Genomic DNA, 12,530 nt, shown 5'->3' on the forward strand with positions numbered 1-12,530 from the left:
TGGTGTCGAAATTTGCTGATGACACCAAGATTGGGGGAATGGCAAATTGTGCGGAGGGTGTAGAGAGTCTGCAGAAGGATCTAGATAGGCTGGGCGAATGGGCCAGGAAATGGCAAATGGAATTTAATGTTGGCAAGTGTGAGGTGGTCCACTTTGGTAAGAAAAATGGTAGGAAGGACTATTACTTACGGGGCGAAAAACTGCAGCAGGCGACGGTGCAGAGGGACCTCGGGGTCCTTGTGCATGAGTCGCAAAAACCCAGCTTGCAGGTGCAGCAGGTGGTCAGGAAGGCGAATGGGATGCTGGCCTTCATAGCGAGGGGGATTGAATATAAAAGTAGGGAGGTCTTGCTGCAGCTGTATAGGGCATTGGTGAGGCCGCAACTGGAGTACTGTGTGCATTTTTGGGCGCCGCACCTGCGCAAAGATATTTTGGCCTTGGAGGGAGTGCAGAGGAGGTTTACTAGGCTGATACCGGAGTTGAGGGGGTTGAGCTATGAGGAGAGGCTGAATAAACTGGGCTTGTACTCGTTGGAGTTTAGAAGAATGAGAGGAGATCTCATTGAGACGTATAAGATGATGAATGGGATGGATAGGATAGAGGTGGAGAGACTCTTCCCGCTCAAAAAAGACAATAGGACTAGGGGGCACAGCCTCAAGATAAAAGGGGGGCGGTTTAGAACGGAGTTGAGGAAGAACTTCTTCACTCAAAGGGTGGTGAATCTCTGGAATTCTCTGCCCGTTGAAGTGGTGGAGGCTGCCTCGCTAAATATTTTTAAGACGCGGGTTGATGGGTTTTTGATAGGAGAGGGGATTAAGGGTTATGGGGAGGGGGCGGGAAAGTGGAACTGAGCCGCGACAGATCAGCCATGATCTTATTGAATGGCGGGGCAGGCTCGAAGGGCTGGATGGCCTTCTCCTGCTCCTATTTCTTATGTTCTTATGTTCTTATTCCTTGTCATTGGGACTACCTGAAGGCCAGTCTAGAAAGCAATAGTGGTTGGAACTATCAGCATGTGACCAGCCACAGCCATTTTATCAGCCCATTAACTATCCATTTTGAAAAACAGAGGTTGGAATTCTCCCAGTTCGCATGAAAACAGGAATAGCTTCTGCTGGTTTTTTTTTAGCAGGATTTTCAGAATGAATCTCTGACAATCTGAGCATCAGAGAGAGTGCGTCAGCATGATTCACTCTGAAAATAAGGGGGCGTGGCCTATTCCCACCCAAGGGGCAGGCGGCATAGCGTTGAGTGGGTCATTGTGCATATGCCGATCTGTCAGCACTGAGATGGATGCATGCACAGTAGCCTAGCTTGCTGGCCTCCCAATCACTGGTCAACCCAATCATTTCAGTCCTGGGCAAATGCAAATTTAAATACTGAAATCAGCTCATTGCCAATTTCCAGTGCAGCAGGCTGGGACAATCACCTCACAGAATTTAAGCAAGAGAATATGGAAGAGATATAAATTTTTAAGATTTTCTTGCTTCTTCCCTTGTTGGCGTGGTAGTTTAGATAGCTTTTTCTCTATGCTGTTCATCAATAGGTAAAATCTTGTAAAGGTGCACTTTTAATTGTCAATATTGCTGAACTTGTCAAATGTTCCTGAATTATCATACTTCACAAATAATTTTAAACGTTTTTCAATACAGAAAAAGAACGTTCACCAGAAGCATTTCTGACAGATACAGTTAAAAATATTTTTAGAATGGTTTCCACATTTGGGATGGTTACCTGGTGCTCTTAAAGCACACCTTCATGTTCTTGTATGTCCACCCAGTAGAATTCATTTATTTTCTTATTGCAGTGGCTCTTAACATTTTGTCATTACCTTTGTCAAAAAAATACAAAATAAATCAACAGTTTTCTTCAGAGGATAAAAGCAAATTACTGTGGATGCTGGAACCTGAAACTAAAAGAGAAAATGCTGGAAAATCTCAGCAAGTCTGGCAGCATCTGTAAGGAGAGAAAAGAGCTGACTTTTCAAGCCCAGATGACCCTTTGTCAAAGCTAAAAGACATAGAAAGTGGGAGATATTTATACTGCAGGGTGAGGGAGTGAAAGATGCTTCATCTTTCTTTATACCTTTCCTTATATCAGTTAAGTTCATTTTCAAAGCCAAAACAACTGTTGCATGAGCAGACTACCTGGAGTCACAGATTCCTTTGATTGTCAAATATATTTTGTTTGCATGCTCCGAGCATGATTGAAACATAAGCCCTGATGTTGGAAATCGAAATAAAAAGTTTATGCATTTTGAACAAAGTCAAAAGAAAGTGTGGCTTTCTTGCAGGATTCAGCTGCAGTTTTGCAGATTATATTCAACAATGACTGAAACATGGGATGAATAATGCACAAGGACTTGTATTGTTTAGTCTTGCCTGTTGACCTAAATATTTTCCTGCCATTTTTATGGCATTATCAATACATTGAAAACTTTGATGTCCAAACCTAAATTTGTAATGATTTCCAAAACCATTGTCTCTAGACTTTCATAACTGTGGGATTTACCAGGACAAAACAAAGAAATCACCCTACAACTTCACTATTGCTGGTCAGATATCTTAAAATTAATATCAATAGGTCCACGTGACTCTCATAAGAACAAAGACCAAAGGGAAGTACAGCACAGGAACAGGCTTTTGGCCCTCCAAACCTGTATTGATCACAATGCCGTAACTAAACTAAAAAAAAACCTTCTGCCCTAACTCAGTCTGTATCCCCCTATTTCCTCTCTATTCATGTACTGATCCAAATGCCTCTTAAATGCTGCTAGTGTGCTACTTCCACCACCTCCTCTGGCAGCACATTCCAGGCACCCACCATCCTTTGAGCGAAAAACTTCCCTCGCACATCTCCCTTAAACTTTCCCCCTCTCACCTTGAATCTATGCCCCCTTCTAATTGATACTTCCACCCTTGGAGAAAGCCTCTGACTATCTATCTTATCTATGTTTCTCATAATTTTGTAGACCTCTATAAGCTCTCCCCTCAGCCACCATCTTTCCAGTGAAAACAACCCTGGTTTATTCAACCTCTTTTTAAAGCCAACACTTTTAAGACTTGAATAGCAGATTAGCTGTAAAGACTTGAATTCTAATCAGTATTCTGTAAACTGTGTGTGCCTTTATATGCCCTGTTTCTGATCAGAACTCCCCACTCACCTGATGAAGGAACAGCGTTCCGAAAGCTTGTGGTGTTTACTATCAAATAAACCTGTTGAACTTTAACCTGGTGTTGTGAGACTTCTTACTGTGTTTATCCCAGTCCAACGCCGGCATCCCCACATCACTTCTATAACCATCCAGTTCTGTATCCATCTAGCCAGCCCACCCCGAATCCCATGTGATTTTAGTTCTTGTACCAGTGTGCCATCCAGTGTTGAATCAACTATTATGGAATAGAAACAAAAACAGAGGATGTTGGAAAAAGTCAGCAGGTTTTGGCAGCATCTGCAGCAGAGAAAGCAGAGTTAGTGGCCAGAATTCTATAGCTGTCCACACCTCACTACCTCTGCCAACAATATTGGAGAATTTGACACTCAGCCAAATCTCCGTTCACTGCAGCAGAACCAGGGAATCTTATCCAATGTTTTCAGTCTTTTTGGCTCTTTGTCAGAACTGAAGGGAGGGAGAATATATTAGATATTAAAGTGTAGATGTGAATGATTGCAACAAAAAGTAGCAACTTGAACAACAAAGACAGATGGCCAGGTCAAAAGGAGGGGGAAGGTTTCACTGAGGTAACACATGCAGGGAATATTTAAATAAAAGGTTTAAGATGGAGGAGAAAAGTCACAATCTAAAGCTGCCAAACATGATGTTGAGTCCTGAAGGCTGCAAAGTGCCCAGCCAGAAGATAAGATGCTGCTCCTCCAGCTTGTGCTAGGCTTCACTGCATTGCAGCAGGCCAAGGACGACATGTGGGCATGAGAGCAAGTTACTGATTTAAAATAACAAGCAGCTGAAAGACTGAGGTCATGCTTGTGGACTGAGTGAAGGTGCAAAAGGATCACCCAGTCTGCATTTCAATTGTAGAAGTGATCGTGTTGGGACCAGCAAATACAATAAACCAAAATGAAGCAAGTGCAAGTGAAATGCTGCTCAACTTGAATGGAGTGTTTGGTGTCTCGGAAGAGGAAAAGGGGCAGGTGTTGTGCCTTCTGCAATTGCATGGGAATGTGCCATGGGAAGGGGATGGGGATTTGGGCACGATGGAGGAGTGAAAGGAGTGAACCTGTGGAATACTGACAGAGTGTGCGAGGGAAAAATAAGTTTCATGGTGGCATTGTGCTGGAGTGGCAGAACTTGATCCTTTGAATGTTGAGGCTAGAGGGGTGGAAAGTGAGGATGAGAGTAACCCTATCATGGTTTTGGGAGAGAGGGAAAGGGGTGAGAGAAGAGGTATGGGAATGGATTGAATCCAGTGGGTCGTTCTATTGTCTGTCAACCAAAGGTATGGGGTAACCTTGGTTAAGGAAAAAAGCTGACGTGCCAGTTTATTTATTATGAAATAGTATTTGGTATCTTTTACTCTAACAAGTGAATTGGTAGGAGGAAAGCAGCAGTCTGAATGTGGCAACAACACGTCTCAGCACTTTCCTCCAGTAAGAACTTTCCTTTTCAAACTAAGCTGGTAAAGCTGAATCAATTCTTGCAGATAATTTACATCTTTGAACTAACTTGCACAAAGCGTTCATACAAACTTGGGAAGTTTCATGATCAGCAGTATCTCTTCCAACATTTCTCCAATTAGAGTACCCATCGATAAATATTTATTTCCCTTTACTAGGGTTGAGAAATAATTTATAAACACTAAAAGCAGATTGCCTTAGTGGTTTCCAAAAAAGTCAATCAATTTCTCATTTCTGTCATTCTATTTATCTCCATCTTCAGAAAATGGGACCAATGAATGTTTTGAGATTGCCTTTAGGCTCCAACTTCATACTCTTCTCTCAAATCTTCCATGTCACTTAACGTTTTCCAGTTATTTAGTACAAAATATTATATCGTATTCAATGTAACAGATTTTGGCCAGAATACACAATGTCTTTAGGGTAGGTTTTTTTGTAGTTCCATTGTTACTTCAGAGTCCATTTGTTCAGCTTTTGTGCGATTTCTAAAAATTGGCAAATCATCAGATAATTCAGATGTTGAGTCGAGTAGGGGTTTACTCAGTCAATCCCATGCTTTCTCAGCCTTCAGGGATTTGCCTTTTAAATGTGAAGCTGTGATTCTGATTGTGGATTCCTTCAATAGTCACTCTCCAACCGCCCATAGATACATCACACATATCCCCCACCCCCTCACACACACCCCCCACCCCCTCACACACACCCTCCACCCCTTCCCACCCCACCCCCATCCCATACACACCCCCACCCCCTCATACTCACCCCCACCCCCTCACACGCACCCGCCACCCCCTCACACGCTCACTCCACCCCCTCATACACACCTCCCACTCCCTCACACACATCACCCCATCCCCTCACATACACACTCTCCCCCTCACACACTCCCCCACTCCTTCACACACACACACATCCCACCCCCTCACACACACCCTCTATCCCCACCCCCTCACACACCCCCATCCCTATCCTCTCACACACTACCCCAACCCCCACCCCTCACACACCTTACCATCTCACACACACTCCTCACCTCTATCCTATCCCACACTCCTCCCCACCTCCAACCCCTCAGATACTCTGCCTGCCCATCCCCTTACAGTCTCCCCAAACCCTCACCCCTTCATACATCCCCCCTTCCCAACACCTCCTCACACACTCTCCCTCCTATCCCTGCTCACACTTTCCTCCACCTCTTCACATACTCCCATTCACCTAGGATCCTCCATCGCTCTGCTGACTCACCTCAATCCATTGCCTTGCCTGTTGTTTGCTGCCTTGCTTTGGGCCTCATCTGCTGCTGGGCTCAAGTCTGCTGTTTCACCCCACACCTATGCACGCTGTGCCTGCATCACTCTCTCCTCGGGGCCTTGCTTGCCTGCTGCTGGGGTCAAGCTATTTGAATTTTTCTTCTTGGTAGCCATAACTTACCTTCCTCCCACCAACATGGTGAGTGAGCTGCACAGTGGCACAGTGATTAATACAGCTGCTTCATAGCATCTTGGACCCAGTTCAATTATGGCCTTGGGTGACTATCTGTGTGGAGTTTACACATTCTCCCCATGTCTGCATGCTCCAATTTCCTCCCACATATCAAAGATGTGCAGGTTAGGTGGATTGGCTGTGCTAAGTTGCGCCTTTGTGTCCCAAGATGTGTAGGTTTGATGGATGAGCCATGATAAATGTATGCATTTACAGGGATAGGGCACGGAAGAAGGATTTTATAAGACACTGGGTCAGAAAGTCAGTGTGGACTCAATGGGCTGAATGGCCTCTTCTGAACTTCAGGGATTCGATGATTCCATGATTCTTTGCTTCTCATCAAAACATAGTCTGGTTTGCTCTGCATTTGCTGCTCGTAGGCATGGCACAAACATCATAGATCTTCTCCGGAGAGGGGCAAGACCTATGTTCCCAATAGAGAATTGGTGGGGGTGAGGAGACTGTCTATTGTATGTAACTGTGCAAAGTGCAAAGGGGCCACATTGGGCATGAGGACATTGGACCCAATTTTACCATCGTGTTGCGCTTGTTTTCAAGCGCAAAAACTAGGTAAAGACAGATGTGAGGTGAGTAACGCGATCTGCTTCTGCCTCCGCGCCAGTTCCCCCTTTACCAAGGCTCGAAAATGGCCATGATCAGGACCATGCAGGAAATGAGCATGACGGCTATTTTAAATGCATTTGCCTGCATTTAAATTGACTTAATGGGCTGCACGCGCAACTTTACTGGCACTTCCCCCTTAACCACTGCAATTTCCAATCCAGAATTGGCACGAAACAGACATGTGCCATATAAGTCTGATTCGGGCACGCCATCAATGAGCAGGTAAGTGCCTAGCATCCAATGGCTCTCTGCTTGAGATCGGTGTGGGGAGGGGACGGGGGTGGAGGTGAGTCCACTACCACTCTGCCTGAGGTCAGTGGGAGTGAAGGAGGGACCTGCTGTCACTCTGCTGAGCAGTGTAGAGGATCAGGACAACCTTGGCGTCCGGGCCCATAGGAGTCTTAAATCGGCCTCGCAGGTGGAGGATGTGGTCAAGAAGGCGTATGGTGTACTGGCCTTCATTAATCGAGGGATTGAGTTTAGGAGTCGGGAGGTAATGCTGCAACTTCATAAGACCCTTGTCAGACCCCACTTGGAGTACTGTGCACAGTTCTGGTCGCCTCACTACAAGAAGGATGTGGAAGCTATTGAGAGGGTGCAGAGGAGATTTACAAGGATGTTGCCTGGATTGGGAGGCATGCCTTATGAGGATAGGTTGAGGGAGCTAGGTCTTTTCTCCTTAGAGAGATGAAGGTTGAGAGGTGACCTGATAGAGGTTTATAAGATGTTGAGAGGGTGGATTCTTGGAGGCTATTTCCCAGGGCTGAAATGGTCACTACGAGAGGACACAGGTTTAAGGTGCTGAGGAGCAGGTACAGAGGAGATGTTAGGGGTAAGTTTTTCACTCAGAGGGTGGTGAGTGAGTGGAATCGGCTGCTGCCTTTGGTAGAGGCGAATTTGCTGGGGTCTTTTAAAAGACTTCTGGATGAGTACATGGGATTTAATGGGATTGAGAGTTATAGATAGGCCTAGTAGGTATGGATATGATTGGCGCAACTTGTGGGCCGAAGGGCCTGTTTGTGCTGTAGTTTTCTATGTTCTATGCTCTATCAGTGGAGTGGAAAGGGGAGGGATCTGCAATTGGTCTGGGTGGTGGAAGGGATGGGGGGGATAAGGGAGTAGGTAATGTTATAGGGATGGGGCAATGTCTATGGGGACCAGTGGGAAGGCATTATCCAGCCCGTGAAGGATATGGCAGGGGAGCTGCACTCTATCATTTTTTTGTACTTGTGCAGTTGGAGGCACTGATTGGAACTGCAGGGTTTTGGGTGTGTTAAGCCCCGCCCACTGGCTTGTGTAGCATGATTTGGAATTGCTGATATTTTTGCAGGGGCAGGCAGAGTGCGTATGGGGGCTGTTGAAATGCGTATGGGGGCTATTAAAAACGGGAACGAAAGTCAGATTCAAGTCAGCCCAGCACTTCGAATCAAAATGGTAAAATAGGGTTCATCAACAGTGATGGATTCAGTGGGGAATGCTGGATTGTCCACCACAATGATAGCAGGATCTAGTGTTACTTAGGAGAGGCTAGAGAGTAATTTGCATATCGTGAGGCTCCAAGAAGATTAGAGAGACATGAGAATCCACATGGGAAAGGTCAAAACTGATCTCAAAGCAAAAATGCAACACCACTATCTTGAAACTCTGAAGTTATTGAGCACTTTAAAGTCGAGCCTGGAAAAGATTTTGCATAGAATGGGACTGCGGCAGTGTGAGAGGAGACTCCCCATTCAGGGGGAAATCTCAAATGGTTAGGGTCACAACATTGAAATAGAGTCAGAGCTGAAAGAAAAGAGGAGGACTTCCTTGAGAAGGTGCAATTGTTTTTTGACGTGCTTCAGTGACAGTCTTCATAATACAGTTGGTCCATTTGAGCATTGACAGAGAGCAATATGAGTAACAGAGAAAGTATGTGAGAATGGAAAATGAGGGCGACTGTTAAGGAAGCACAGCTGCTCCATAGCTGCTAGATCATCACGGAATGTCTCTAATTGGCATGAATAAAGGGCCACAGGTCGCCCAGTCATTGCTGAAGTGCCAGCTAAACTTGATCTGTAAACTAGATTAGAGATTGTAGGAATGCTTTTGGTAAGATGGCACATTTCAGGAATCTGAAGAGGATCAGCTTTAACATCCAAATACCTTTGAAGAAGCATGATATGAAAGACTTTTCCATGTCAGACTAATGGCCACAAGATTCTAGAGGAGTAAGGTGCAGGCGACAGGACACAGCCACATTCCTTCTGTCCTTTAGTGACAGATCAGTGCTTTGAAAGGTCTTAACAACTAGTAACATCGAGAACAAGGTCAGTATTTGGATTTGTACCTTCAAACCTTATGATTCAGCAGATCTTAATCTTTGGAAAGGTCAGCAGTGAACACTGCATCAGTGCTCTTTGGGAAATGGTAGTCATCACAGCAGTGCAAACACTGTGTCAAAGGACTTAATATACTCATCACCACCTTAATGAGAAACGTTTCACAGACACTGGGAGATGCACGCATGTTTAGAAAGACCATCATGGCTGCAGGTCTTGTACAAATGAATTCAACCATGGTATTTTGAGAAACTATTCCAGTTAACCCTCCAAAGCTATCGAGGATGCTGAGCTCCATGTTGTCCTGTAAGTATAAATAGCTAGGAGTCCATTTTGCAAACAATTCCAGTAAAGAATTTGACACATCTCACTGACATAACACAAGGACAGAGCAACTAGCACGAGTCAGCTACACATCGCATCACAAAGGGAGGTGAGCACCATGTGGGAGTATGAATCATCCTCACAATAATGCATAGGCACGACTCTTTCAAAGGATGAGACCATTCTCATGGTGAATGTAGTTACAAAGGTGCACGATATGTACACTGACGTGACTGAGAGGCGATGTCAATGTTTCTTATTTTTTGTAACCCTACTGCTATGTCTTTGTGGATCCCCAACATCTGCAGTAGGGTGGAGGCAGTCTGTTGGCTGTCTTTGATGACACTGGTGGGCATCCTCTAGAGGGCCTTGATCTAGAGGGCCCCAGTCTGCTTTGAATATCCTGCTGTGTGGCAGGTGGACCCTCCTCAACTGGCATGGCTGTAGATAATGGGGTCACAGGCAGAGAGGATCAGCATTGACGGACACTCTTGGTATTACCTCGGTGGGTGGACTTGGTCTTCCTCCCATTGAGTATTCAAGGGTCATTGCCTGACTCTCTGAGGGAAAAGGGCTACAGCTGACCCGCTAAGAATAATGCCTTTATTTGAGTGGTGTTTAATTATGGTACCCTGAAATTCAACCCCATTAGATGATGGTGGGGTGGATGAATCAGTGACTGCATGCCCACCCCTTTTCCTCCCCATGTAATTCATAGAGCAATTTGCTGATGCTTAGTTAATGAGCTTCTGTGTGGGAACTTGGGTGCAATTTCCTGACTTGTAGCCCAGTGGAAAACACACCGCAAAATCAATGCACCATCAAACCTATCTCCAAAAAGGGAAAGTGCTGTCTTTCGTGTTGGCTTGCAGCAAATGGTACACCTTTGTATCTGCCTGTCTACTGACCCAGACCATGGACAGTCATCTATGATCATTACTGGGTAGGGGAGTGTCAGGGCCTGCAGAAATGGTGGGAAAACTTGATGGGAGTTGTAAACCTATAAAGGCTATCCTTGACATCTGGACATGAGGAATATTTGATATGCTGCACATCAAAATAGCAGAAAATGACATGCAACATCTGCATGATCCCAAACTTATGTCAAGGTTTAAGTGTAGTGTCTTCCACCATTATCAGTCCTGTGTGTCAGAAATGGAATCAGGTTGTAATGTTGGCAGTTTTAACATCCCTTACTCTCTGTTTAGGGACAGGCAGAGGGAGCTTACAAGGTAATCACAAGGTTCAAACTTTCCTACCAAGTACCCTTTCTGGTTCATTCTTAATCTGGAAAAAGCTGCAGATTTACTAATATGCAGGAGTGATTTAGATCTTTACAGAATGATATAAGTTCCTGTATGTTAGAAAGATAAATGATGTAAGAATCTTAATGTGATGAGCTGCATAATTGGTTGAAGAATTCAAGTGAATTGATTCATTGCGTGTATTGAACTGGAAATTACTCTCTGCTCCATTTCCAACAATTCGATTTACACTTTAGATTCTCTTCACCATTTTAGCAAAGGTTTAATTTTTATTTTAAACGTATTAATAATTCTGTTAAAACAGTGAACAGTGGGATTTCTGTCCATTTTGTATAAAGCTGGTAGTTTATTTTTTGCAGTTTCTGCTTGGATTTCAGCCAGTTTTGCAAAAATTTCCAAACAGAGATTTCCTGGGTATTTTGCTGGTTCTTTGCCATTTTATTCCTGGTGTTGCTGCAGTGTGTATCAGGAGGTTAAAAAATTTGTAGAGGGTCCAGCAAGCCATTGAATTGATTGTGAATTTGTCAATTGAACTCCATCTAAGATTCTGAACTAAGTTGAACCTTCTGTTGCCCTTTGTTGCCCAAGAGGCAGCTCCATCACTGCTGCTGCAGATACCTGTGGCCTCCAGCAGGCATTTCCCCCTCCCCTCTCCTCTCCTCCATTTTTCCTGATGAAGACTCATTAACATCAGTGTCTTGTTAATTCCATCGGCCTCAAAATGTTCACCAAGTACAATGCTGGAGAAATCAGGCAGGCCCAAAGACTACCATAACAACACCAAAGGGGAAAATCAAGCCTTTTGAGTCGATATTCACCACGTTTAGAAAATAATAGAATGACTGATAATAGAATTAGATTTATTTTTGTTTTAGCTTGTACAACATACAATTGCACTAATAATCTTGGGGCTGCTGCCAGGTTATGTGTGTATTTTTGCTCAGGTTTTCAGACTTTACATTTGATTTGTTTTAATTTCAGTTCAATGAAGCTCAATTGATGCCCTGCTCTTTGCTTCTCTTATTTCATGAATACTTCTTCCCACTATCTGATGTGAATTGTCTCGACCTACTAGCTGCCTCCTGATGTTTCATTGTCTCCTCCTGCCTCTGCTTCTGTTTTTCTTTGTCTTTTCACCTCTCAGCTGCAGGTTCTGTTTGAATCATTTAAAGGGAAATGTTGGTTTTGATGGGAGTTTACACGCAAAACATTCTCTCCACAAATGCTGATTAACTTGCTGAACATTTCCAGCATGTTCAGGATTTTTTTATACAAATGATATATTAGCTTTGATTTCAAAGGGAAGGTGCATTTTGTATTGGGTTGGTTCGGAAATATCCAGGTGAGGCCTGAATCCAGTTCGATACGCTGTAGTGAGCAGGAGTACCAGGAGTAGGAGTGAGCCACTTGGTCCCTCCAGCCTGTTCCATCATTTAATAAGATCATACCTGATCTGATAGTACCAGAAAAACAAGGCACAGGGCAACATGTAGGCTGCAGTTGGGGACCAATGGGTTTGGACCCTGGCAGTCAAAAGAGTGTATATTGTGGTATGGGGTGGAGGAGGGGATTGCAGAGGAGGGTGGAGGAAATGTGTGAGAACTTTAGATGTGGCTGGAGTAGTAGCTTTCATTGGGTGGGAGTAGGGAGGAAGTGCCTCTTCTACATTACCTCAATGTCCATTGGAGACCACCCTTCACTAAGGCTTACAATCCGCGTTTTGTCTCCCCCTTTCACCCTATCATGTTTTCCTTGTTTCCCCCGCCGACCCCCCCACTCCTCTCATCTACCAGCCTGACACCAGCAAGCCCCTGAGTACCTAAATCACTGCACCATCACTGAGTACATTCTTTGGGAATGGCTATAGCCCCAGTAGCACTGTTGA

Source organism: Carcharhinus amblyrhynchos, chromosome 7 (assembly GCF_965287045.1).
Source record: "Carcharhinus amblyrhynchos chromosome 7, sCarAmb.v2.hapA, whole genome shotgun sequence".
Classification (NCBI taxonomy): domain Eukaryota; kingdom Metazoa; phylum Chordata; class Chondrichthyes; order Carcharhiniformes; family Carcharhinidae; genus Carcharhinus; species Carcharhinus amblyrhynchos.